The sequence below is a fragment of the Myotis nattereri genome (genome assembly GCF_964212035.1).
Source record: "Myotis nattereri genome assembly, chromosome: 17".
In the NCBI taxonomy this organism is placed as follows: Eukaryota; Metazoa; Chordata; class Mammalia; order Chiroptera; family Vespertilionidae; genus Myotis; species Myotis nattereri.
Genome location: NC_138092.1, coordinates 23,785,856 through 23,812,514, shown reverse-complemented (window position 1 = coordinate 23,812,514; position 26,659 = coordinate 23,785,856).

The window sequence follows — 26,659 nt, the reverse complement described above, 5'->3', positions numbered from 1 at the left end:
TGAGAGGCTTTGTTCTAGGACACTGGTCGCCAAGTCAGACAGACTTGACTTCCATGTTTTGTTCCGCGATTCCCTAACCCTGTGACCATGGCTAAGTCACATACTCTATCTGAGATTCAATTTTCACATCTATAAAATGGGTACAGGAGTTCTTACTTCTTAGGCCTGGATATTGATAGTATTATTGTGATTATAGTTATTCAGTGGAGGTTACTGTCACCATCCAAGGATGGGACATCTTACTCTTCTCCTCAAAGTGTAAAGTCATAGCCAAGAGCCCCACAGGCTCATGTTGCTTTCCAGGGCTCAGTTCTCCCTCCTTCACCTACTCAGATGAAGAGGCAGAGAGAGGACTTGAAACTTGAGAAAGTACAAAATGGACACCCCCCCCCCCAACCCCCTCACAGGTTGGCCAGCCCTAACTATTCCTCCGAGCAAAATGCTGATTTACACCTGACTGGTCAGTGTGGCATTCATCGAATCAGCAAAAGTTCTGCAAATGTGTGCTAAACAGAATTTTAAACGAGTTTCCATAATGCAAGTACACATAATGGATGGCTTTTAATTTACTTGATAATGTAGACATACCGTCTGAGATGAGGAACGAGGCAGACAGAGTCACTCAATCCTAATGTAACTATTTTTCTTTGTGAAAATAAGGTCAAGTCTCCGAATATAAAACAGTCTTGAGGAATTAAAGCTAAAAACAGGGAGGGGCTGGGAGGGGAGGGGAGTGAGTTCACTAGAAACCACCCAGCCGGGTGCTGGTTCTAGTATCAGCTGAGCTATGGGAACGCCAATCACACTCGTCCCCCCTTCTCCGCAGGTTCTCTTTCTGCGGTTTCAGTACTTCCGCATCAACCATGGTCAAAAAATATTAAATGGAAAAGTCCAGAAATAAGCAATTCCTGAGTTTTTACTTGCGCCGTTCTGAGGAGCATGATGAAATCTCGCGATGTCTGCCCCGCCCCGCCCCGCCCCGCCCGGCGTCTGCGCGCCTCACGGTCGGTCATCAGCTCCACCGTGGAGGTAGCATGGTGCTTGTGTACCGGTCCCCCTTGTTTTACTTAATAACGGCCCCAAAGTGCAAGAGCAGTGATGCTGGCCATTCCGATAGCCAACAAGAAACTTCCTTTAACTGCGAGTTCTCGACTTAATAAGGAAAGAAAAACAACGTGTGCTGACGTGGCTGAGATCTGTGGTAAGATCGAATCTCCTATTTATAAATTGCTAAATTCATAAGTTAAACTTTTCATAGGTCTGAATGAGTAGGAAAAGACGTAGTATATGTAGTGTTCAGTATTACCCAGGGTTTCAGGCCTCCCCTGGGGGTCTAGGAATGTCTTCTCTGTGGAGAATGAGGTTCCTGTACTAAAGGCCAAAGCAAGGTGTCTCCAGGGCCCCCGCCCTGCTGGGTTTAGAATGACATCCGTACTGGGCCAAGTTCATTCGTTCAGAGTCTTGGACCCGTTAGCGGTTAAACAGGGACAATTGTCACCTCCTGCCTATCTCACGACATTGTAAAGAGAACAAAGCATGTTGCTCTTGTGCACATGCTTTGTTTAACGTTACGGCAGGCAAGGAAGATGGCATACTCCGTAGAAAGAACACCACCCTGGAAGGCAAAAACACACACAAAGAAACTAGTTTCTGACGTGGTTTCCTGTTATTAACTGCCCACCTTCAGCACTTTGGAACCAGGCAGATAGGCTTGGGCGAACATCCCAAAGCTGTGCAGACTCAGGCAGCTCTCTTTAGGCTCTCTGACACTGTTTTCTTATTTGTAAAATGTGTTCAACTAAACCCTAGGGAGTACCAGACATACCTCAGAGATATTGCAGGTTTGATTCCAGGCCACTGCAATAAAGCGAGTATGGCAATCAAGTGAGTAGTAACCCTTTTGTTGGTGGTGGGTCTGGCCTTCAAGCTGTAAAAACGCAACATCTGTAGAACGCAATAACCCCAAACAGGAGATATGCTTCTATTTAGCACATCTGACACGTGGTAATTCCTCAGCAGATCTTCTCAGCCCCACCTTTCTGATGATTGGGATATGAGGAAACTAAAGCCTTGTCCTGCTGTGTGATATTCCTGGGTGCTAAATTCAAACTGGCGAAGCCTTATTACCCCTATAGCTCCTCCCCCTCCTCCCATCCACTGGCCCCCAAGTTCCCAGCAGTTTTCTGGTTCTGTTGCTGGCTGGGCTAGTTGTTCGGGGTTATTTGCTAACTACTCCTTCCAGTGGTATTAACTTGCAGCTATAGGGGCTTATGCTTGATTTGAGAGATTTTGAAATTAAAAGAGCTTTCCAACGGCAAAGGAGCAACAGGTGGGGGCAGTTACTGTTCAGAGACACCTGGCCCTACTGGGCGTATCTTCAAAACCCAGCTCAGGCAACTCTTGAGGCCCACTTGATCCGAGGTATTAAACACATATTTGGCTAGAAATGCAAGTATATCTTAATATTTCTGTTCAGCCTTAATGATTGTGTGATTTTGATAATGACCCCAATCCTGCCATCTATTTTATTCTGCATAGTTCTCAGCATTACATCTCTATTTAGAAGATGCAAATCATGGTGGCAGCACAGTTCATTATTTAATCAGCAGCTGTGTATGTGGTTCCCCAGCCTCTTCTAACATCAGATACCACCCCCCTGTAGCCAGCTTTGTAGACCCAGGACCTAGGCTGACCCCATTGCCAAAGCTTCCCCGTGTCACAGTGAATGGGTTAAGAGGCGTTTGACTGACTCAAGGCAGGTTAATATTGTCCTTTATATTTTTTCAACCGATTGGAGAACACAATGAAAAATGTGAGGCCAGAATGTTCTACAGCTCAGTATCACTGTCAGCACACGGCTATAGAAACAAGACAGATGGATAGCCACACAAATCACTGCAATGATGTTCCAGCCAGATTCATTCCTGCTCTTTCCAAAGTCATGTCGCTTATAAACAAAAGTCTTCATTGTGCAATCTGATACAAATGTTCATATGACATCATTTCTCGTGGAGCAAAAGTAACAGAGGTGATATTAGAAGGGGGAGTAAAGGGAGGGGTGGTGATTAGCTAGAAACTGGTGAGTACAAATTACTCTTTCAAGAGTGTTGGTAGGGAGAGGAAAGAAAGATCAAAACATAATAGGTGTGATATTGTGATACAGTAATTTATACAGTTGACCCTTAAGCAACCCAGCTGTTAGGGGTGCCAACCTCCAACCCCCTGTATGCAGTCAAAAATCTGTATATAACTTTTGACAACCCCCCCCCCCCAAAAAAAACACAACAACAACAACACATAACTGCCTAGTGTTGAGAGGAAGCCTTATGGATAACATAGTCAATTAACACATATTTTGTGTTATATGTAGTATATGCTGTATTCTTACAATATAAACTAAGGTAGATAAAAGAAAATGTTAAGAAAATCACAAGGACGAGAAAATACATTTACAGTATTTATTGAAAAAAAAATCCACTTATAAGTGGACCTGTGCAGTTCAAATACATGTTGTCCAAAGCTCAACTGTATTTGGTCTTTCTCCCCAGTTCCTGACACAGAACTTCTAAAATTATTGGAATTCCCTGAGTGATTGGATTGAGAAGAGTTCTTTTGATAGTCTTAATAATTCTTAGTAAGCCCTTTTATCCATAACTGAGTATATGCAAATGAGGTGACTCTGGTGTGGGTCCCTAGGGAGCTTCAGGTTGGGGGCTGGTTATCAGAGAAACCAGCCATATGACTGGCACATTTAGCCCCATCCTCTGACTTCTGGAGATTGAATTAATTACCAGTGGCCCGTGATTTAACTAACATGCCTGCGAAATGGAACCTCCTTGAAAACTCTAAACAAAGGGACTCTGAGAGCTTCAGGGTTGGTGAACTCATCCACGTGCTGGGAGGGTGGCACCGCCCAAGCTCCATGGAAACAAAGCCCCTGCTCTTGAGACCTTGTAGCTCCTCATCTGGCTGATCATGTGTATCATTTATGGTATCTTTTAGAATAAACCAGTCCTAATAAGAGCTCCCCTGAGTTCTGTGAGCTGTTCTAGCATATTGCTGAGCCTGAGGAGGGGCTATGGGATCCCCTGAATTATATTTGGTCAGTCACAAATACAGGATTCCTAGACTTGCAATTGTCCCCTGAGGTGTGGGCAGTCCTTGCGGGACAGAACCCTTTTCTTTAACTTCTGGGTGTCTAACTACCTCCAGGAAGTTAGAGTCAAAGCTGAATGGGATCGTTGGACACAAAGTTGGTGAACTGAGAATTGGTTTTTGGTGTGGGGAAAAAACCCTACATGTTTTGTGTTAGAAGTGTTCTGGTGTTGCAAAAACAGCAAATCTTATTCATGGGGTAGCAGGCTCATGAGAGACTATGTTTTTCAAGCTAGAGTGGGACTTTAACTTCCTGAATTATCTCTCTTCTCTTTAAGAGAGGTAGGGATATACCGGTGAGGCAGTGTCTCAGAAAAAAACGGAGGAGAGCCAGAAGAGGTAGTAGCATTGGTCAATAAGGAAGACATTTCTCTGAGAGCACAGGAGAGGAAGAGAAAGTGATATAAAGCCTGAGGGCTGAGAGAGCTTATGCTAGAATGGTCACTATTTTCTTATTGCAAGAGAAGATTTGAGAGTTTAAATTGCTGTTTGGACCAAGATGGGCCCATTTGGAGCTGGGACTATCCACCCATCACCTCTGGAAGTACTCAAGAGCCGAGGAAAGGAGAGGGTGGTGGAAGCTGTAGACTTCAGGAATGACAAGGCTTTGGGGATTGATGCTCACGTTGTAATTGATGTGTTGGCATTGATTGTCATATTTCAACCTCCCCCCCATGGCAAGGGCGTGTGTTGAAGCTGTGTGAGTATGTGTGTGGGAGTAGGTAGGAGCACATGGTTAGGAAGAGAACACAGGTTCTGTTGAGTCACTGATCTGGACAAAGCAGAGGGTATCAATGGGCTGTTTGCCCATGTATTCTTCCCTTCATCTCCTAGTCAACTGCTGTTTCCCAAGGGGGAATTTTCTGATATACTGGTCCCACTGGAATTTCGGAGAGTGATTGTCCTGCATTGCCATGGCTCTTCATTTTTCTCTGGTTCCCAAGATATCAGACTCATATGAAGCCTTAAGGGAGGGTCACCTACTTTAAGAATATTTAGTATATACTCATTATTTGCCAATTTAGCTTTTTGTTTTTGTTCTGGCTTCATATATCTAGTTGAGACAGCATAAAATGTAGAGGTTAAGGGCTCTGTGAAATTAAATGGACAGGGGTTTAAATCTCATGGGTTATTACCTTGCATGACCTTTACAAAGTTATTTAACCTCTTTCATATTCTATTTTTAATCTGTAAAATGAGATAATACAAATGCCTATTTAATATTCATAACAGTATGAATATTAAATGATAGGACACATGCGAAATTCTTAGAATGTATCCTGACGCACAATATGTACTCATGTAGCCAAACTCAATCAGGTAGCTGGTGAGAGAATCCAGTGCTCCTTATTCCTTCTTACATAATTAAGATTTGGGATTTTGCTTGTTGTTTGTTTTTTAACCTGTAACGTGTTTCCTAAGTACTTTGGGCATTTCTTTATACAATTAACCAGGGAAGTCAATCGAAAACTTCCTTTATTAACTTTATTTTTAATTCAGTGACTTGTTGAAAGGTAAAGCACTAGGTCTTTCAGGTCAGTACAGATTATATGCAAAATCTAACCCATTGGTAGTCACCACCTAGGGCAGCGGTTCTCAACCTGTGGGTCGCGACCCCTTTGGCAGTTGAACGACCCTTTCACAGGGGTCACCTAAGACCATCCTGCATATCAGATATTTATATTACAATTCATAACAGTAGCAACATTACAGTTATGAAGTAGCAACAAAAATAATTTTATGGTTCGGTCACAACGTGAGGAACTGTATTTAAAGGGCCAGAAGATTGAGAACCACTGACCTAGGCCAGTGGTCGGCAAACTCATTAGTCAACAGAGCCAAATATCAACAGTACAACAATTGAAATTTCTTTTGAAGCTACTAGACTTAATACATGAATTTGGCAATGTAGCAGGATACAAAATTAACCCCAAGAAATCGGAGGCATTTCTATACACCAGTAGTGAACTTTCAGAAAGCGAGATTATAAAAGCAATCCCGTTTACCATTGCACCAAAAAAATTAAGCTACCTAGGAATCAACTTAACTAAAGAGGTAAAAGACCTCTACTCAGAAAACTACAGGACGTTGAAAAAAGATATAGAGGAAGACATAAACAGATGGAAGAACATACCGTGTTCCTGGATTGGTAGAATCAACATCATTAAAATGTCCATACTACCCAAAGCAATCTATAAATTCAACGCACTTCCCATTAAAATACCAACGGCATACTTCAGAGATCTAGAACGAACTCTCCAAAAATTCATCTGGAATAAAAAAAGACCCCGAATAGCTGCAGCAATCCTGAAAAAGACCAAAGTAGGTGGGATCTCAATACCAGATATCAAGTTGTATTACAAAGCCACTGTTCTCAAAACTGCCTGGTACTGGCACAAGAATAGGCATATAGATCAATGGAATAGAATAGAGAGCCCAGAAATCGGCCCGAACCAATATGCTCAATTAATATTTGACAAAGGAGGCAAGAACATACAATGGAGCCAAGATAGTCTCTTCAATAAATGGTGTTGGGAAAATTGGACAGATATATGCAAGAAAATGAAACTAGACCACCAACTTACACCATACACAAAAATAAACTCAAAATGGATAAAGGACTTAAATGTACGACAGGAAACCATAAAAATTCTAGAAGAATCCAAAGGCAACAAAATCTCAGACATATGCCGAAGCAATTTCTTCACTGACACAGCTCCTAGGGCACTTGAAACTAAAGAGAAAATAAACAAATGGGACTTCATCAAAATAAAAAGCTTCTGCACAGCAAAAGAAACCATCAACAAAACAACAAGAAAACCCACTGTGTGGGAAAACATATTTGCCAATGTCATATCTGATAAGGGCCTAATCTCCAAAATTTATAGGGAACTCATACAACTCAACAAAAGGAAGATAAACAATCCAATCAAAAAGTGGGCAAAGGACCTAAATAGACACCTTTCAAAAGAGGACATTCAGAAAGCCAAGAGACATATGAAAACATGCTCAAAGTCACTAATCATCCGAGAGATGCAAATCAAAACAACAATGAGGTATCATCTCACACCTGTCAGACTGGCTATCATCAACAAATCAACAAACGACAAGTGCTGGAGAGGATGTGGAGAAAAAGGATCACTTGTGCACTGCTGGTGGGAATGCAGACTGGTGCAGCCACTATGGAAGACAGTATGGAGTTTCCTTAAAAAACTGAAAATGGAACTCCCATTTGACCCTGTGATCCCACTTCTAGGAATATATCCCAAGAAACCAGAAACACCAATCAGAAAGGATATATGCACCCCTATGTTCATAGCAGCACAATTCACCATAGCTAAGATCTGGAAACAGCCTAAGTGCCCATCAGTAGATGAATGGATTAGAAAACTGTGGTACATCTACACGATGGAATACTATGCTGCTGTAAAAAGGAAGGAACTCTTACCATTTGCAACGTCATGGATGGAACTGGAGAGCATTATGCTAAGTGAAATAAGCCAGTCAATGAAGGAAAAATACCACATGATCTCACTCATTCATGGATAATAGAGACCATTATAAACTTTTGAACAATAATAGATACAGAGGCAGAGCAGCCTCAAACAGATTGTCAAACTGCAGCAGGAAGGCCGGGGAGGGTTGGGGGGCAGGAGGTAGGGGGGTAAGAGATCAACTAAAGGACTTGTATGCATGCATATAAGCATAACCAATGGACATGAGACACTGGGGGATAGGGGAGGCTAGGGGACTGTCTAGGGCGGGGTGATAAAATGGACACATATGTAATACCCGTTGTAATACTTTAAGCAATAAAAAAAAAAAAAAAAAAAAGAAATTTCTTTTGAGAGCCAAATTTTTTAAACTTAAACTATATAGGTAGGTACATTGTTATTAACTTAATTAGGGTATTCCTAAGGCTTAGGAAGAGCCACACTCAAGGGGCCAAAGAGCCGCATGTGGCTCATGAGCCGCAGTTTGCCAACCACTGACCTAGGGCATTGTAATAAGGATTTTCTAGATCAAATTGATTAATGATGTCTGCCATGGCCATGGTTAGGGTAGTGGCTTCATCTGTTCCCTGAATGTTCTGAGTCTGCATAGACCCTGAGGTCAAGGGTCACAGGTACAAGTCGTGGGCCAAGGAATGTTACATAACCTCCAGAATTGCCAGTGCTTATGGAGAAGGTACCTGCTAATTTAAAGAGGCTAGAGAAGCATCTGTCATTAAGCCCAAGGTCATGTTACAGTGGATAGCTATGGTGAGAAAAAAATATTGCAGTTTGCAGACTTGTACTTGGAGTATGCATGTGTAAATCTGGAGCCTCTAGAACTGACAGGTTTAATCGTCAAACTGTGTGCTTATACCATCTCAGGGAAACTGTTTGCAAAGTTCTGAAAAAATGTGCCAGTCAACTGGTTGCTGATGTGAGAGCTTGCATGATTTCTGCTTCTCCTCAGTTCCTCCCCACAGCTGCGTCTCCTTGACTGCCAGCTGCAGCTCAGCTGGTGCCACCCCATTCCCTGACCCGAATCCTTCTTGCTGCCAACAGGGCTTCCAGGTAATCTGGCAACACCCACCCTGGTGTCTCAGCCAGCTCTGCTCTGATTCTGGTCTTGCCACCTTGAGCCTTGAGAGCTGGGGAGTCTATCTTTCTGATGGCCCTAAATGCATTTTTATTGTCACCTTGTTTGTCCAGAATTTCCAAATAATTTTTTGTTAGATTCTACGTACTTACCTAGAAAGAGTCAGGATGTCCTCTTCTTTCCTCCATGTGTTAAAGACTTTCTTAGATTATGGGCTACATCTAAATAATGAGACTTTTCACTTCCACACATTGGTATACAGTGGAGATAATGTGGGCTTTGAAATAAGGCAGATTTAGGTTCCAGTTTCATCTGGGCTTTTTCTTATCTACGTGGCATTGGACACGTGGGTCATTTTTCTCATCTATAAAGTGGGAATGTTAATAATAACATGGCAATGTGTTATATCCTGAAGGAAAATAGACAAATAGACTGGAGGACCTAACACAAACTAGCTGCAAACACATGAACGACAATGACACGATAATATTAACAGTGCTATTATTTTTTGAGCATTTATCATGCATCCAAGTGTTCCCCATAACAAAATTAATACTGGGATCCACATTTCACAGAAGAATCTGAGGTGTTGCAAGGTCAGTAATTTAACCCAACATTATCCAGAGAACGAAGGTCAGAGCCTGGATTTGAGCCATGATCTGCTTGTCCAAGTCTAAAGCCTAATCTCCTTTAATCACGCTATACTGTTAACAAATAACATGAGCACCTTCCACCCACTTGGATGAATTTTCCCTTGTTCCCTGCAGCTGAGTCTCTCCGAGGCATTTACTGGGCCCCTCTAGACATAAATGATTGCAAGTTTCCTCTTCCCACTCCCCTCAGTATGCCCATTCGGTTCCCATGGAGCGTTTTATGGCTGGCATGTCACAAGACAGGACATCCTCCAGTCTATTCTGCCAAACAAATTTGAGTTTTACAATATTGAATTGGTTTTAGATACAGCCATGGGAGTAATTTTAAAATCTGGGCTCCCAACCAACAAAGTAATTTCCCTTTATTAATGGTAAAGTAAACATCTCCTGTAAAGAATGGTTTCTTCCTTCCATGGCCCTTGTCCTCAGAAATCCAGGGCTGGGTGGGCATCATACACACCTGAGGATGTCCTGTGAGACTAGTCGAGCAGGTTGCAGACCAGAGTAGACCTTATATACCTTATATACAGCAATGCCCCCCCCCCCACCCCCTTAACTGTGGTTTTGCTTTCCATGGTTTCAGTTACCTGTGGTCAACCACAGTTTGAAAATATTAAATGGGATATTCGGGAAATAACTCATGAGTTTTAAATTGTACACCTTTATGAGTAGCATGATGAAAGCCTGTGCCAACCCTCTCCGTCCTGCCTGGGACATGAGTACTCCTTTTGTCCAGAGTATTTATGGCCCCCATCCATTAGTGATATAGTAGCCGTATCAGCTATAAGATCGACTGTTGCAGTATTGCAGTGCTTGTGTTCAAGTCACCCTTATTTTACGTAATGATGGCCCCAAAGCAGAAGAGTGGTGATGGTGACAATGTGGATATTCCAAAGAGAAACCATAAGTGCTTCCTTTGAGTGGCAAGGTATGTATGTATGTATGGGAAAAACATAGTGTATAGAGGGTTCAGTGCTATCCACAGTTTCAGGCATCTACTCGGGGTCTTGGAACTTATCCCCTGTGGATGGGGGGCGTCTACTGTATGCATCTACTTGGCCTTGCCCTGTGATTGGGCTTCCTGCTCCCTCCATTTCTATTGAGTGTTGTCTGTATCTTCTCATTAAAAGGTAGGGTGGCATCATGGAGGGACGGACCATTTTGCAGGGTGTCTGTAGCAGGTCAATGAATTTTGAGGAATTGATTTAAGACTTGGCCAGTTGAATTACCAAATGATAATCTGGGTGATCTAGCAACACAGAATAGGAAAAACCATAACTTACTGATTCAAATATTCTCCTGAGTACTTTGTATGCAATATCTCATTTAATTATCTAATAATCCTGTAAGGGAGTCATTATAATTTCCATTGATACAAAACCATGACTCAGATAATTAAATAACCTGTTTCCTACTAAACAGTGACTAAATAATGATACAACTTAACACATTTTATAAGACACACCTTTTGAACCCAAGGTTCAGATAGTGAATAATGAGTGTAAACTCTCAAGACTGGTGTCAAAGTTCTCATTGATTCAATGCCTATTATATCAAATGTACAATTAGAATTTACCCAAAACTGACATGAGTTTATAGCCAGAGTCTGAAATTGAGAGATGCCTTTCAGCTATTTGCATACAAATAGACTACAATTATTATGAAGTATAGTCCATTATGGAATTCAGTTTAGCTTGCATTTTTTTTAGCTAAAACCATAAAGTCAGCTAGGAAAGAGTTAGCTTGATCAATTACATTTTTTTGTAAACCCAGTTTTGTTTTCTAAGGTTTCTAAATTGATGTGCTCAAGGGAAAAAAATACTCATGCGTTAAAATTATGTAATCAACACTGTAGGAAATGAGACTGAAGTTTTTGAAAGTTTGGGTCTCTTTCCAAGGAATGTGCCAGAATTCTCAACCATCACTTTGATTTGGGCTGTGATCTCAGTGTTGAATCAGTGCTGGACTGTCAACCTGTGGGACAGGCTTTGAGTAGCATGATCTCCCTGGAGGACCAGGAGACACCTGGATTCCAGATCCACAGCTCTGTCTCTTCACTCTTTTTCTTTCAAGGCAATCATAGCAGCGATTCTGCCAGAAGGTACTGTACGAGGCAATGTGTGGGATTTAGAGTTAGGCAGAAATGGGTCTGAGAACTGACTTTATCATTATCTGTGTGTCTGTGGACAATTTCTTTTACCTCTCTGTTTGAAAGCCTCCTCATTTAAAAAAGAGATGTATAATAGCATATACCACAAATGGGTGTTGGAAGAAGTAATAGGATTGCCCTGTCCGGTTTGATTCAGTGGATAGAATGTTGGTCTGTGGGCTGAAGGGTCCAGGTTTGATTCCTGTCAGGGGCACATGCCCGGGTTGCGGGTTCTATCCCCAGTGGGGGCATGCAGGAGGCAACCAATCAGTGGTTCTCCCTCATCATTGATGTTTTTATCTCTCTCTCCCTCTCCCTTCCTCTCTGAAATCAATAAAAATATATTTTAAAAAATGTTATAGGATTGATTCTAATGTGCATAACCTAATAAATTTAGTGAACCATGTGATCTAGTTGCAGAATTGTGTGTCACATTCAAGGAAACATAGCCCAATATCTAAAGGCAGTTAAGAGTAGTAGAAATCTTCTATTTGCATTTCTTGGAGAACATCAGGGAGAATCTCATTACTAAGTCACCTTGACACTTTATAACATCACTTTTCTTTCCCCTCCAATTCTCTTATAACCTATAGCTGCTCATGTACCTCTTATAAATCTCAACTTCAAAAAACTCATTCTTAATAACTAAATGACAAAGATTTTTATCTCTAATCTCTTTACCCCTCCTTCTATCACTTTATTAGAGCAAATTAGATTGTCTCTGAGTAAGCAAAAATAGTGGGAAAGAGTGGGGACTGAATAGGCAATGCAGGATTATTTTTGAGTCTGGAGGTGGAGTGGGATGGCTCTGAGCACTCATATCTGAAGCCCTACCTCATGAGGAATGTGGATACATTTAACACGTGAAGAGGAAGAAATCAACAACAGAAAATTTCCATGTCAGTGAAAGATCTTTCCATATGAAAAGTAAGTAAAGGGGTTGGCAAAAGGAAAACTCAGGGGTGACATGATAACAATCTTGGATATCCAAAAATGGCAAAACTAGAATAAATAGAATTTAGAGGAGTGGACTTTTAGCTCAGTTTAGTGAAGAGTATCCTTATAGTCAAAGATGTTGGCAGACAGAATGAGCTTCCTTGGGAGGCAATGAGTTATCTCACTGATGATATCCTAAATAATAATCCTATATAATAAAGAGCTAATATGCTAATTAGACCAAACAGCAGAACCATCGTCAGATGACCTTCGAAGCCGGACCTGCGAGGGCCGGTAGAGGCAGGCAGTGCTGTGAGGGCCAAGCCTCCTTGCACGAATTTTGTGCATCAGGCTTCTAGTTTAAAAATAAGGCTAATGACTTCTAGGCAGACATTTTATCAATGGTGTAAAGTGTCTGAATAGGTAAATGAAAACAGAAGTTTCTTTCCATGATGAGATTCTATAATTCTATTCAGAGCAGACTTCAATGTATACTTTCAGTATTGACAACCTATAGCTCCTAATCTGAGGTCCATTCACTCATGGCAAATGAGGAGTAAAATTTTTTTGGTGGGATTTTGTGCTCCAGTACCTTCTCTGGCCCTGTCTCTTCCTTCCTTGCTTTTGGTAGTGTAGTTCTATTCCTCACCCCATTCCCTGTCTAATTCCTGTGAATTGGTTGGTGTGATTTCAAACGTCATTATTTTCTTCTTGCCCATCTAGAGGATCAGAGGAGGCCTGGATCCAGAAGAGCAGTATTATTGCAGGGGCCATATAATGACCACATGTCTAGACTTGAGGAGCCATAAGCTCTTGTCCAGAATCTGACACTAACTAATTCTATAAGCCCCATCACATCTTTGGGTCTTTGTTTCCTTGTATTTAAATGAGGTACAATGATAGCATCTTTCTAAAGTTCCTATGATTCTTCAAACTCATGATACTAAGAGCCTAAATGCCTCTCTAGTAGGAAGTGAAATGATTTATTAGTCATTTTATTAGTCAAATTATTAGTAAGTTGATGTGGCGTTTGGAATCTTAGTATTATACCATTCAACATATATTTATTGTGAACCTACTATATGTCACATGCTCTTCTGCGGTATGGGGCATCTAGCAGCTGATAGGAAGGATGAAGTGCCTGCCACCACAGAGCGTACATTCTGGGGACTATAGAACCTATGGAAAGGTAAATAAATAGACGAGTTCATTTTATATTATGAAGAAGATAAAGCAGAATGTTATGTTTAAAATTGACCATGGAGAGCAAGAATGGTTTGTCTGAAGAAGTCCATTTGAGCTGACTTTCATATTATGAGAAGGGCCAGTCCTATGAAGACATGGGAGAGAGAAGAAGAGCAAAAGATTTTGGTTTGTTCAAGGAACAGAAGGAAGCCCATTGTGTCTGAAGCATGTTGGTGTGGAGGGACCAAGAGGGTGGAAAAGGTAGGCAGCACCCAGATCATTAGGAAACATGATAAGAGTTTAGATCTAATTTCATGTGTACTGGGTGGCCACTTGGGAGTTTTCAGCAAATAAAATCAATCAATTTAAATAATAAAATCAATTGTATAAAAATCAATGACCACTATAGTGGAGAATGGATTGTAGGGAGAACCAGATGACCAAGGTGGTCATAAGAAGTTCAAGTGAAGGACTAGGATTGGCATGAAAATAGCCTGGGTTAGCTGGTAGCAGGAGAAATAGAGAAAAGAGGATACACATTGAAAATATCGCAGTGGAGCCAGTGTGACATGTGATGGAGTAAAGTAGTCCTCCCTTATCTGCAGTTTTGCTTTTGCCATTTTACTTACCTGCAAACAACCACTATCTGAAAATATTAAATGAAAGATACCAGAAATAAACAATTCATAAGTCTTAAATTGAGTGCTGTTCTGAGTAGCATGATGAATTTTCATGTCATCCTGCTCTGTCCCGCCCAGGACATGAATCCTCCCTTTGTCTAGTGTTTCCTTGCTGTATATGCTACCTGCCCATCCATCGCTTAGTGGGCATTTCAGTTATCAGATCAACTGATGCAATTGTAGTGTTTGTGTTCAAATCACTCTTATTTTACTTAACAATGGCTCTAAAGCACAAGATTAGTGATGCTGGCGATTCAGGTATGCCAAAGAAAACTTTATCATAGGTATGTATGTATAGGATCCCCCATGGATATGTGGGAGAAGGCATGAGACAAAATAGGAAGCTAGGATCATTTTTGGGTTTTTCTCTCTGAGCACTTGAGAATGGATGTGTCATGGTGAAGGAACAGATATTATTAAAAAATACAACGGCTTTTATTTATTGGACATTTACTACATGAGATCTGTGGGGGCCCCGTTGCCTGTACTATTGCCTGCTTATAGCTCCAGTTCAATAAATTTGTTGAAAGAAAATGCATGTTAGGCACTACTTTAAGTACTTGTCCTACCTATGAGAATTATTTAATTATTTAATTCTCATAGGTACTATTTTACGTAGTGACTCAGGGATATTAAGTAACTTGCCTGAGGTAATATAGCGCATAAGCTGCAGAACCAGGATTTGAAACCCCATCAGTCTGATTCTAAAACCTGGGTTCTTAATATTTATACACTTATTTCCTCACATATCAGACATTATAAAGAAAGCTGCTTAACCAGTTATGGATACCTGAGTGGTCACCCAAAAGGCCTCCTCAAAAGATACCACCACAGAAGCGTAACTATAAGGAATGACTATTTTAAAAAGTTGGAGAAAGATGGAAATTAATTTGAGGATATGAACCTCAACTCAACAAAGCTTCCACACTACAGCTCCTCCTAACCACAACCATATCAAAATTTTAGTGTTGTCTCCCAAAATTGGGTCAGAATTCTTCAATGTTACAGGCTCACAGTGAAGCCAAAACCGAATAAATAATTGCAAGTCGAGTCAAGGAGTATTTGGCTTTTTTAATGGACAGGAAACATTTCTCTCTGTAGAAAAAGGCAGCTGAAAGTGTAGTTTCAATCATCTGATGATATCAAAAAGAGAAAGGTTTTTTTTTCTTACGTGCACATAATTACCAAGATCTATGCACACTAGGTAATATGATTTTTTATAATTCTGTAGCCTGTCTCATCTTCAGAGAACAAAAATAGCCTTTAAAGGGAAACTTCCAGACTGATCCCAGTAACAGTAATCACATTGAAGGAACATTTTTTTGTTCTTTGGCTCTTAATTCGAGGAAGGTTTACTTCTTCCCCTCTTTTAAGATGCCTGGGATAATGACAGAAATTGATGAACACAAGAATTAAGCCAAGTTCTATAGCGATAGATTGGGCATGTTGCCAATTCCCCACTGTTTCACCATTATTTACTGACTGTCCTTTCAAGGATTAATTGATTCTGGTGCAGCTACCTCTCTTGCATCTTTGCCACCTCCTCCTTCTTCTGGTTTATTTTTATTTCTAGAATGTTCTATTGTACTTAACTAATAAAGTACAGTTCTATATGATTCCATGTTTGTGAATCCTGGGCTGTAAGCTCCTTAAGCGTTATCATATTTCATTTATCTTCATATGTCCTATGAGTTAGAATGTGTCTGGCTGCAAGTAACAGAAAAAAACTCAGACAAATGTACACAATAAGGAAATATACTAGATTACATAACTGAAAACCCAGAAATAGAGCAGTGTTAAAAGCTGAGTGAATCTGTTTCCCTGTAGTTCTTTGGTCCTTGCTTCTCTATCTTCAAGCTGGTAGCAAGATGTGAGCAGCAGTTTGGACTTCAGGTCCATACATGACCATAACCAGAGGAAAAGGGATATGTCTTCCTGAGATGGTTTCTTCCGACCAGGGAAGAACTTTCCCATAAGTCCCCAGCCAATTCTTCTTAATTTCAATGGACATTTATAAATACATCACTGTTAAGTTAAAGGAGTTTACCATGATTAGTTTAGATGGCTCAGTTCCCTTACCTGTATGATTGCTATCCAGGGAAGAATGGGGTACTATAGGGAAGAAAGGCTACATTGTCCTTGACCCATATCCAGGGCTTAGCAGAGAACTTGGAAGTTAGGACGCTCAATAGTTTTGTTGAGTGAAAAAGTAAATTACCATGACCCTACCTGATATGCCCTTTTCAAAATTACTGTATTTATAATCAGTACCATTTACCTGTATACTTTCTTAATTGTATATTTTCTATTGTTCTTTGGTAATGTCATATGCGTTAGTCTTAACAATCAGTCTCTAGGAAATAGATGTTAGTTGATTGAATGAATAATGCTTTCTTGGTGTTCTCTCCAGTGTGGAGACCAGGAATGACATATGAGACATATGTAGTGAGTTATTTGTGAAGTTTATTTTCTTGTGAAGAGCAAGCCACGTGTTTCTTTGATAGGAAACCAGTTAAAAGGGGGAGAAAATACCTTTTGTGTTTAATTTAACAAAGGCTCTGTTAAACTCAGTTTAAATAAGCTGAAACCAACAAGAAATTAATCATTGGATGAGAAGATCTTAGCACTTACTATAATGACTTGCTCTGCATTCGGTACAGTGTGTCTGAAAATGTAACAGAAATAAATGCTTTCTTTTTTTATCTGCTGGGTGAACTTGGCATGAGTTATCAGGTATAAACTATCTGGAAGATAAACAGCACTGGGAGGATGAGTTGTGTCAGGTTAACTAAAATGTCCGCATGGCCATAGAGTTGGCAGAAAAATGCCTCACAACTGCTAACATTTATTGAGCAATTCCATTGTGCCAGGCATTATTCTAATTGTTCTGCATATAAAACAGTTTATCTTCTCAACAATTCCAGGAAGTAGGTGCTATTATGAGCACCATTTCGCAGTTGAGGAAATGAAGGTTTAAGGAATTAAAATAGCTTGCCCAGGGTCATACTGTTAATAAATGGTAGTGTCAGAATTTCAATTTAAGATAGGCTGGCTTCACAGCTTCTGGTCTTACCCACTATTGAAGAAGGTCCCAAGTTCAAGGTTAAATACTGTACAAGGAATAAGGAGAGGGTCATTTACGAGAAGACAGATTAAAAGGTCAAAAGTTGTTCAAGAAACAAGAATTAGAGCAAATGGTTCAGGACTAAATTGTGAATAATGCAAAGACACTGAACAACGTGAAGCCAAGTGTGTGGTATGTTGGGGGAGACAGTCCTAAAATCTTAAAGTTGGTGTCTCGGGCCGAGCGATCTAGATGAGAAAATGAGATGTAGGGAAAATATTAGTAAATGATAGAAGAGAGTAGATATTCAAGGGCAACAACTGAATGGGCATTGTGGATTATATAGAGATTGTATGAGGGGTCTCTTTCTCTGTTGTCATCATTCTGCATTTATACAGATTGGATTCACAGGCAAAACTGGGCACTGTGTTCCCTGGAGTAAGAAGTGCCAGTCTGTGGAGTTACCTTCATGAGCAGCACTTTCAGAAGGCAGGAGCAGAGAGCTGTGGCTCACCTGGCTGAAGCATGTCCGATGGTGCTGCATCATGGAAGCCCTCTCAGCCTGAGCCTGGGTGTAGATGCTGCTTCTGTGGGCCTTCTGCGAGGAGCCTCGTTTCCTTCACTGTATTTGGCTAAGACAGCAGTCCCGTGGGTGGCTTCAGTATTAAGATTGGAACAGAGGAAGTATTGCCACACATGCCAAAATCGAATTTTATTTTTAAAAGCTGCTTTTTACAGAACTGAAGATCTGTGACCCTCCCTGTTTACAGCAGACTGACATGTGAGAATTAGAATAGGGTAGATGACTTGGGTACTCTTTAGTGACAGGTTTATATTCAAAAACCATTCTCAAGGGTACCACTTCCTTTTAGGGTACCAAACTCTTCCTTGTGGTTCTTCTCCCTGCCCTAGTTTCTCCCACTATGGGCAAGCTTTGTGAATTAGGTACATTGCTTTGTTTTATGAAAAAGGTGTAATTTGTTGTTTCACACTCCGGTGTCTTATTTGTCTAAGTGACCCCTGAGATGCAATAGTTAAATGTAAATCTGGGAAGTGGGTTTGTGGAACATGTAAAGCCACCAGGAAAAGCACTCACTTATCCTCTGCTTCAGGTGGTCCTTGACAATCCAGGATGAGAGCATCCTTGGAAGATACGGTGAGAGAAATGGTGCATCAAATAAGACAGTGGAGATGTCTGCATGAAAGAATGCCTAGAAGCACGGATGGCACCATTACTCTCCTAGCCCCCCAGCCCTCAATCTTCTCTCTTAATTTCGGAGTTGCAACATGGCCCTGAGTTTTAGGGGATGAGGACGCTGGTGACTCTAAGCAGAGACCTAGAGGTCAATGGGTCGGATTTCCAGATCTTAGAAATGCAAGGCAAAGCTGACCCACTGAGTGTGAGAGGAAAAGGCACATCTGTTTCTCAGCTGGAACAAGGGGATCCTGATTGAGTTCTGTGGAGTCTTCAGGCAAGATCTGTGTGTTAGTGTTGGTACAGCATTGGGAAGTGTGACGTAGTGCTTTTGCTTGTGAGTGGTCTACCTTCCCCTTCCTCAGCTCTGGATCCTGTCCTGGAGACACCTCCTACAACTCAGGGCCTTGCATCTCTCTCCAGCAAGACTGCCTAGAAGCGCTTTGGAAGCTTACAAGGACTTTAGAAGCATCACACCTGCCAGGGAAATGCTCAGGATTACTACCCAAATGGCTGTGTCCTCCTTTGAAATGTGCTTTTAGTTGAGTGATTGATGTGTTTGATTTTTGACTTTGCTTAACATTGGGTGTTAACTCCACACACAGCCTTGTCAGCTGTTAGTGCTCTGGAGACAGGATTGACATTGCTTTGAGGAGAGGCCCTCATACCAGAGACTGTATCCCAGTGTTTTCAACATCGCATTTATATGTCTAGCGTTACCCAAATGCTTGAAATGGGGAGGTGTGCAAAGAGGCACCTCTGCCTCTTTTCTTGAAGACTTAACATCTTTCAAAGCATTCAAGTGACTCTAAGGATACTTTAAATTGATATAAAATGTATTACCAAAAGGGAGAGCCCAAAAGAGCAATGTCCTCTAAGTCCAAAAATCATACTTATCAACAGAAGGCAAAAGGAATTGTGTAACTTTGATGAGTATGTGCACCTTTATTTATTTATATTCTCCCTCCAGCAAGGAAAACATAAGGAGAAGGAGAAGGGAATATATGAAGATTCCAGCATACATTAGAGAAAAAGTACTATTCCCTTTTTCTAAGACTGGAAACACAGATCACACTTTGTGTGAGAGATGGGGCACACACACCAAGAGTCAAGGTCAAGACCTTTGGGACAGGCCTGGCCGATGTGGCTTGGTGGTTGAGCCTGTGGACCAGGGAGTCATGGTTCAATTCTAGGTCAGGGCACATGCCAAAGTTGTTGGCTTGATACCTGTGGTGGGCATGCAAGAAGCAGCCAACCAATGATTCTCTCATCATTAATGTTTCTATGTCTCTCTCCTTCTCCCTTCCTTTCTGAAATCAATAAAAAATGTATATATTTTTGAAAAAAGACAGTTGGGACCAAAGAAGTAGAAAAACCAGAAACTTTAGAGCCAAAGAGCCATATATAAAAACTAGAAGCCGGTGTATGAAATTTGTGCACTGGGGGGGGGGGTCCCTCAGCCTGGCCTGTGCCCTCTCGCAGTCTTGGAGTCCTTGGGGGATGTCCGACTGATGGCTTAGGCCTGCTTCCTGTGGAAGTACACTGACCACCAGGGGGCAGCTTCTGCATTGAGTGTCTGCCCCCTGGGGGTCATTCCACTGTTCAGTTGATTTGTATATTGGCCTTTTATTATACAGGATAAGGTAACCTGTCTCAGGATAAACACAGCTCCAGAGCAGCCATTCTTGGCCTCTAGAACAAGCTCAGAACTCCAGCCTGAAATTTTACCCTCAAGTAGAAATGTTGATAAAAGACTAAAGTCAACATCATTTATTGTGCCACAGGGACAGAGACTGGAACCTCTTTTCTATTAAAGGGGATAAGTCCCAGGTCCCACGTGGAAGGAGTTTCTCTGGAAACTAGCATTTCCTGGAATTTTCTCCCTTCACTTTCTTACTCAAGACAGATGCAGAAAGGACTGAAGATGCACCTGTTTGGAGATTGTCCTGCTCTAGGAATGCCCTGGACCAGCTAACAAGGTTAAATGCTAACTTGCTGGCTTATCTTGACATTGGTGTGATTTTCCAGGGACTTGCTTTACCTCTGCATGGCTGTGGATCTAGGGGGAGAAGAGAGGACTGTCTTTAGCCCAGACAGCTCTGCACACTGTCACACTTCACTCATTGAGAAATGGAGATGGAGATTAATGCTGGGGATAAATTCTCATGCAAATAAAATGTGTTTTTCTGTTCTCTACATATTTCTTCTTGGGTTCCTTGAGGAGGGAGTTTGTAGGAAGGCAGGATTCAAGGATTTCAAATTCTGTATCTTGGCCAAATGCAATTTTCTGGATATCTTCCTGACGTATCATGATTTATGGCCCACAGAAGCTGAAGAGGCAGAACCAGGAGTCTGGACACAGGACCAGGATGCCAGCAACTAAGAGAACCATAGAAATTAAGAATAATTGTTCATTCACTTTCAATCATTCAAAAAATATATACGTTGGCACTGTATGAAATGGAGTTGCAAATTTACCTAAGATGGAATCTCTTTTATCAAAGATTTCACTATTTAGCAGGGCAAATAGACTTACAAATGAATAATTACCAGTGGGAGGAGGGCTGTACTGCAGGGGAGGATGAATAGCAAGTTGCAACCCTGGGGAAACCAGATAATTTTCGCTCCTAAAATCCCATCCCCATTCTCCTCTTTTTCCTCTCTTTTCCTCTTTCTTTCTCTTTGTAGTTTTTATTTTTAATATCTGCATTTATACAATAGATTTCAATGGACCTAGAGAGTCTGCTGCTCAAAGTTTTCTCGCCTTGAAAAGCCATTGCGGGGGTAGTAGACTGATGAGACCAGTCCCACCCTGGGCTTTCTTTTCTTTTGGTCTCTCCTTCTTGGAATTCTTTTGTTCCTTCAGAGGCACTAGTAAGACAAGTTGTAGGTGTGGCTCTACGAGGAAAAGAGAAGAGGACACAATGAGGAGCTTTCATGCCAACACAGGGCACATTCTTTATTGTTGTTATTAATCCTCACCCAAGGATATTTTTCCATTGATTTTTTAAGTATGGGAGGAAGGGAGGGAGGGAGAGAGAGAGAGAGAGAGAGAGAGAGAGAGAGAGAGAGACATATCAATGTGAGAGAGACGCATTAATTGGTTGCCTCCTACCTGTGCTCCAAATAGGGCTAGGGATTGAACCTGCAACCCTTCTGTGTGTGGGCCGATGCTCTAACCCAGGGGTGGGCAAACTTTTTGACCCGAGGGCCACAATGGGTTCTTAAACTGGACCGGAGGGCCGGAACAAAAGCATGGATGGAGTGTTTGTGTGAACTAATATAAATTCAAAGTAAACATCATTACATAGAAGGGTACGGTCTTTTTTTTTTTTTTTTAGTTTCATTCATTTCAAACGGGCCGTAGTTTGCCCATGGCTGCTCTAACCACTAAGGATACCAGCCAGGTGCACAGGGCATATTCTCTAATGTGTCATGTGGTCTAGCCTGACTCACCAATAGTGGGTGCATGCATCTGGCGCCCAAGCCTCAACCCGTAATAACATTGCCTTTTCCTGGCCCTAGCCCTGGCCCTTGTGAACATTATGGAGTATATCTGTGACAGGCTAGGGCCTGGTGTTTTCCATTGGTGATTCCAACTTTCTAATGGAGCTGAAGTGGGTGGGTGGTGACTGGAGGTATCCCACGGATGAGAATTCTTATGAGATATGGTGCACTGAAGAGAATGGGTTTCTTTCTTTTCACTCCCAGAAGAGAGAATTGCCTTATGTTTAGCATCTATCTTAAAAATAAATAAATAAAAATGATTGGGAGGGAGGTTTAAAGAATAATGGCTAAAGACTGTGGAAAGATGAGTGGAATTCCTTAAACTCTGCTAGTCAAAAAATGCAAGGTCCAATCCATGGGCATAAAGTTTTTCTCACTTAAAATTTTATTAAGAAGGTAGATCTCATGTTAAGTGTTCTCACCACAATAAAATAAAACTTAAAGTAAATAAATATATAAGCACAAAGGAAGAGTATTCGTAGAGGTCTGGTTGGAATCCTAGTTCTACCACTTACTGGCTAGAACATCTTGGGCAAATGACTTAACTTCTCTGAGCCTCAGTTTCCTCGTCTGTCATATACAGTTATTTCTTTCCCCACAGAGCTTTCATATGTACAAATAATATGCTATATAACTTTATAGATATAGTTCTTGGCACAGTCCCTGGTGGTTAGAAAGATCTGAAGAAATGATGCTTTTGCTGTTGTGATTAAGGTATAACCTTGCTGGGAATAGTGGGGCCTGAGCAAGCCTTCTCAAACTCTCAGCATAGGTGAGATGTGGATTCTCTTCCTCTTGATGGTTCAGAAAGAACTGGAAAGCAGCGCTCACTCACAATCTTGATTGGCACTATACTCCAACCACTATTTTGGTTATTAAAACTGCATAACAAACTACCCCCAAACAGTGGCTTAAAATGACTTCCTTCCTTCCTTCCTTCCTTCCTTCCTTCCTTCCTTCCTTCCTTCCTTCCTTCCTTCCTTCCTTCCTAATATTTTTTATTGATTTCAGAGAGGAAGGGAGAGGTAGAGAGAGATAGAAACATCAGTGATGGCAGAGAATCACTGGTGGGCTGCATCCTGCACACCCCATACTGGGGATGGAGCCTGCAACCTGGGCATGTGCCCTTGACCTGAATCGAACCAGGGACCCTTTAGTCCACAGGCCAACACTCTACTGAGCCAAGCCAGCTAGGGCTCCCCTCCTCCTCCCTCTCCCCCCTCCCTTTCTCCTCCTCCTCCTCCTCCTCCTCCTCCTCCTCCTCCTCCTCCTCCTCCTCCTCTCCTTTCCTTCCTTCCTTCCTTCCTTCCTTCCTTCCTTCCTTCCTTCCTTCCTTCCTTCCTTCCTTCCTTTCTCTCTCTCTCTCTCTCTCTCTCTCTCTCTCTCTCTCTCTCTCTCTCGTGCACTTCAGCTAGGATTTACCAGGATAAGCTCATCTCTGCTCCATGTCCCATTGGCTAGCATGGCTCAACAGGAGGCTCTTCTTCCAAGATGGTTCCCTCAGTCAGAAGGCTGGTGAGTTGATACTGGCTATTGATGGAGAGCTCAGCTGGGACTCTCACTGAGAGCCCCAGTTTTCCTCTATGTGATTAATTTGGGCTTCTCACAGCACAGTGGCTGGGTTTTGAGAAGGTGTGACCCGAAAGCAAGCATTCCAAGAAGACAGTGTTGTTGTTTTTTTGTTTTTGTTTTTGTTTTGTTTGTTTTTTTTTGCTTTTTTTACATCAAGCTTACTGATATCCCATTGACTAAAGCTAGTCCTGTGGCCAAGCTGGGATCAGTGAGGATGAAGGGTGAGGGAACTAGGGTATGACACATGTCATGGTGTGTTAGTGGCTACCAAAGTGAGGTTCACTAAAATCTAAGTGAGGAGTAAGAATTCAGAGCAGATTCTCTATCCACCAGCATCTATTCTTCAGTGTAATAGATTCTTATGAATTATTCTTTGAATCAATGCACACATGGTCTTCAAACAGCCCTGGAAGGTGCCAAGTGGCCTCTGCTAATGTGCTACTTCCTTCATCCTCCATTTTCCACAATATAAACATTTTAGATTAATGTACAAGGAGTCTAGAACTGGTCGGATCAATGATTTAGGTCTAATATGCAGTTTTCATGAGCCTGAGCTGAACCATCTAAAAATACCCTCAGATTTGCTTGCCTCCTCCTGTACCCCTGTATGAATAACTTTTTAAAAAATTATTATTGACAAGGAATAAATTCTCTGTAACCAGCAGAGAACCATTGTATTTTACTGATAGGTGTACATTACCTGAATAAGCAGATAAAAGGCTTGATTAGCAAGAGAAAAATAAATCCATTTAGTGATCAAAGCAACTTGCTCTTTCATAGCTTGTAATATTAATTAGCCTCTTACTTCTCTCCCTTTTTAAAAAGAGCATGTTTTAATTGATGCCTTTCTCATATCCCTTGTTTTATGTCCACAGTTTCCATGTTGATATAGGGCTGGCTTGCTAGTAAGCTCTTAAAAAACAGGCTTGCAATACTTTTGAGAAAGACTTTTTTTTCCAATTAATTATAAATGATTTCATTTCAAAACTCAGAAACCTACTGTGAATCCCGAATCTAATACTTATCTTCTCTAATTGCATGAAGGTGAAGGCAGAAATAAATTTGGTTGAATATGTAATTGGCACACTTGTATTAACGTTACTGTTTTAGCCAATTTGGGCTTCCCATGGAGTGTACAGAAATCTCCACTCCCACCAAAAGCTTTGGAATTCTCTGGTGTCAAAAGGTGTAGGGGTGGAAGTATGCAGATGACAAGTGGGGCACCCACAGGCAGAGTGAAGAGAGTAAAGGGTAGAGCACCTCTCCCTTGGGGTCCTCTCCAGATGCCTTTGTGTAGACCAAGCAGTGCCTGCAAATGTCCCATGTGGCAGATTTCTCCTGGAGCACAAGACTGAGAGCCATTGCTGCAATCCCACACAATCAAGACGTTGTTGCTTTCTCCTTTTCCTCCTCCTTCTTCTAGCTCAGTGGTTCTCAACCTTCCTAATGCCGTGAACCTTTAATACAGTTCCTCATGTTGTGGTGACCCCCAACCTTAAAATTATTTTCGTTGCTACTTCATAACTGTAACTTTGCTACTGTTATGAATCGTAATGTAAATATCTGTATGCAGCATGTATTTTCATTGTTACAAATTGAACGTAATTAAAGCATAGTGATTAATCACAGAATCAACATGTAATTATATATGTGTTTTCCGATGGTCTTAGGCGACCCCTGTGAAAGGGTCATTCAACCCCCAAAGGGGTTGCGACCCACAGGTTGAGAACCACTGTTCTAGCTGAACCTCCCTCTTTGTTCTAGACCTGCCTCAACACATATTACTCCATAGATGGTATTATTGATCCTCCCTTACCACGTGCCTGGCACTGGGCAACGCTATTTAAATGCATCTCCCAACTCTAAGAAGTAGATGTCATCATTCTTCTTTTACACACATGGAAACCAAGATGTAGAAAGCTTACATGATTTTTCTGAATTCAGCTTGGTCCTGAACTTAATTCTAAAGTCCATTTTCTAATCATTACTTTATTGCCTTTTGTGGAAATAAGAAGAAAGTCACCAGGACACATGAGGCTAATTTATCTTGTGTAGGTAACTTTTCTAGGGGAAGACATGCTTTGGGCAGGGTTTTTGAAAGCATGGTTTGGGGCTTAGCAAATGCCAGATCTGATGCCAAGTGACAGAAGCCAGTCATAAATGATCATACACTATCCGATCCCATTTATATTAAATGTCCAGAGCTGGCAAATCAATTAAGACAGAAAGTAGGTTAGTGGTTGTCTAGAACTGAAGGGAAGAGGGGATTGAGAGTCAACAGCTAAAGGGTATAGTATCTCTTTCTTTTTAAAATATATTTTTATTGATTTCAGAGAGGAAGGAAGAGGGAGAAAGAAATGAAAACATCAATGGTGAGAGAGAATCATTGATCAGCTGCCTCCTGCACACCTCATACTGGGCATCGAGACCCTAACCTGGGCATATGCCCTGACCGAGAATCGAATTGTGACCTCCTGGTTCATAGGTCAACACTTAGCCATTAAGCCACACAGGCTGGGCAAGTATGGTGTTTCTTTTTGGGATGAAGAAAAAATTCTATAATTGATTATGGTGATAGTTGTACAACTCTGTGATATACAAAAAAACATTGAGTGGTATACTTTAAATGGGTGAATTATATGGCATATGAATTATATCTCAACTAGAGGCCATTGCACAAAATTCGTGCAGGATAGGCCTTCCTTCCCCTGGCTGCCGGCACTGGCTTCCCTCTGGCACCCAGGACCTGGGCTTCCCTCGCAGCCCCAGCTTCATCCAGAAGGTGGTCTGGAAGGACATCTGGAAGGTTGTTCAGCTGTCTGGTCTAATTAATATATTACACACTTATTATAATCTAGAGACCTGGTGCACGAAATTTGTGCATTGAGGGGGGGGGGGGTGTCCCTCAGCCCAGCCTTCACCCTCTTCAATCTGGGACCCCTCAGAAGATCGGGCCTAAACCAGCAGTTGGACATT